Consider the following 2,534-nt stretch of genomic DNA (forward strand, 5'->3'; position numbering starts at 1 on the left):
TGTGTGTGTGTGTGTGTGTGTGTGTGTGTGTGTGTGTGTGTGTGTGTAGAGGGAGCAGTGCTTGGGGCATGTACAGATAATCCCAGCCTGGTCTCAGTCCAATTATAGAAACTTGGGGCCTGCTTCTTTCCATGAGTGAAGCTAGCACTGTGTGATAAAGAAAAGTCTTCTGATTGACTGGGGAAAAGGAACTGATGACTCAGGGGTTGCTGAGCAGGAAATGAGTAGCTTTAAGAAAGGTATGACTGGACCCTTTACTCTCTTTTGTTTGTGGCTTTCACTTCAATTTGCAAGACTACTTAGTGCTAATTTAGAGTATGGTGGGAAAGGAACCTTAGCTTGATCTCCCACAAACTTTGGTGTTTGTGAGCACATGGTCACCTTTGTTTCTTTGTCTTTATTTTTCTCAGAACTCACTGTTCTGAAATGGCAATGTGTGTCCAAGTGACCTTGTGAGTTTGGAAGATCCAGAGGTCCCATCAGAGGTCCTATGAGTAATTGAAGCTAAATGGTGGCAGAAGCAGGGGCCACCACAATGGCCAGAGGCAGTAGAAGGAGAGAGAGAGAGAGAGAGAGAGAGAGAGAGAGAGAGAGAGAGAGAGGGAGAGAGTGAGAGAGAGAGAGAGAGAGAGAGAGAGTATCTATTATGTGCTTACTATGTGCCAGGCATTGGGCTAAGCTGTAGGGATGCATATAAAAACAAACAAAACAGTACCTTCCCTCAATTACATTCTGGAGGTGGAAGACAAAACATAAAGGGATGCTGGAAAGCTGGGTGCATTAAGGGGACTGCAGAAAATGGCATGGTGTCCTGGTTCTTGACCAGAAGGGCAAAAGGCTCACTTGGTAGAACCATGGGAGCTAGGAGTGATGTCTTGTTTCTGGTGGGGTGGAGAGTGCTGGAGAGTGAGGCTATGATGGGGAGACTATGGGAAGTGGCATGATGGTCTGTTTCCTGGCTGAACAAAGCAAAAGGCTCACCTATCATAATGGGATGAGGGACAAGAGTAGAGGAAGATAATCATCTGTGAACATCAGCAGTTTCAGGGAGCATGACCCCTTATGACAGTTTCTCTGTCCACTGTGTTAATTCTAGAAAGATACCAATCCTTGGAGCCAAGTAGAGAGCTTGACTAAAGGGGAACTTTAGTAGGACTTCATGAAGGGAGAAAATGACTTCTGGAACAATAAGTGGGAGGTACTCATTTGCCACACATGTTCCTCATTACCCTTGTATCCTTAAGAGTTAGAACGCTCTCCCCATGGACTTTGTGTAAGGGAAGAGTGTATCTTAGATTCAGGGGTAATATTTGGACCAGTTGTTCTTATTATATCTGATAGGAGGAGTACCAGGAAAGGGTGATATTGGTGGCAGCAGTGGACATCTGTCTTCCTTCTAGTGAGGGAAGCATCTAGGTCACATCACCTTGAACTCAGCTCTGGTCTTGAACTCTATGTAGTAGTGATTACCTTGTAGAAAGAGAACTGGATAGAGAGTTAGGAGATATGGTTTCTCATCCTGCCTCTGTTAGTAATTAACTGTGTTTCTTTGGGCAATCCACTTTCCCTATCTGGGTCTCAGTTTGCTCTTCTGTAACATGAAAAGATTGGCCTTGATAATCTTTTCAGTCTCTACTAGCTTTAATATTATGTGATGCTATACTTATCTAAGACTCACCCATTAGGTCACTAACTGTGGCAATATCATGAGAGGGTATCACAGTCAGCTGACCCCTTTATTTTTCTCCCATTAGTTCTTAAGTAAAAGTCAAATCTCACCCCATATGTAACAAAATATTTATAGTAGCAATTTTTGTGGAAGAAAAAAAAAGAACAAAGTAGGTAACCATTGATGACAGTACAATTGAACAAACTGCGGCTATATAAATATAATGGGATATCATTGTTCCATAAGAAATGATCAAGGAATTCAGAGGAATATGTAGGAACACTAGTAGAATGAAGTGAACAGAACCCAGAAAACAACATACACAAAGATGACCCTAATGTAAACCAAAAAGAGCAATAAAACATAGACAATCTCTGAATAATATTAATGACCTAATTTGGTTCCAGAAAACATAAGAAAATATACCCCTCTTTCTTTGGTAGAGAGGCAGGGGGCAATGGGTGATGTATGTTGCATGCACTCTCAGAAAGATCACTTTGTCAGTTGGCTTTGCTTGGCTGTTTTTCATTGTTATGAGGGAGGCATTATTGGATGGTGGTTTCAAAGTTATATTTGGAAATTACTGCTATGTAAAAACCAAAGGTCTCAATAAAACAAATATGGGGGGCCTAAAAATCTTAGTGCAGTTTTAAGCTGTAACCTATGTAAACTTTAAACTGTTACAGCTTAAAACTGCACTAAGACTTTTGGGACACTATAGTGTGTGTGTGCGTGCGTGTGTGTGTGTGTGCGTGTGTGTGTGCGTGTGTGCGTGTGTGGGTAGTGAGTTGTCAGATGGCTCAGTCTTAGGCTAAAGTCTCTGATCTTTGCCGTGTCATAGATAATTGATGAATTTCCAGGAGCC

This window comes from Vombatus ursinus, unplaced genomic scaffold (assembly GCF_900497805.2).
Source record: "Vombatus ursinus unplaced genomic scaffold, bare-nosed wombat genome assembly UNPS02014779.1, whole genome shotgun sequence".
NCBI lineage: Eukaryota > Metazoa > Chordata > Mammalia > Diprotodontia > Vombatidae > Vombatus > Vombatus ursinus.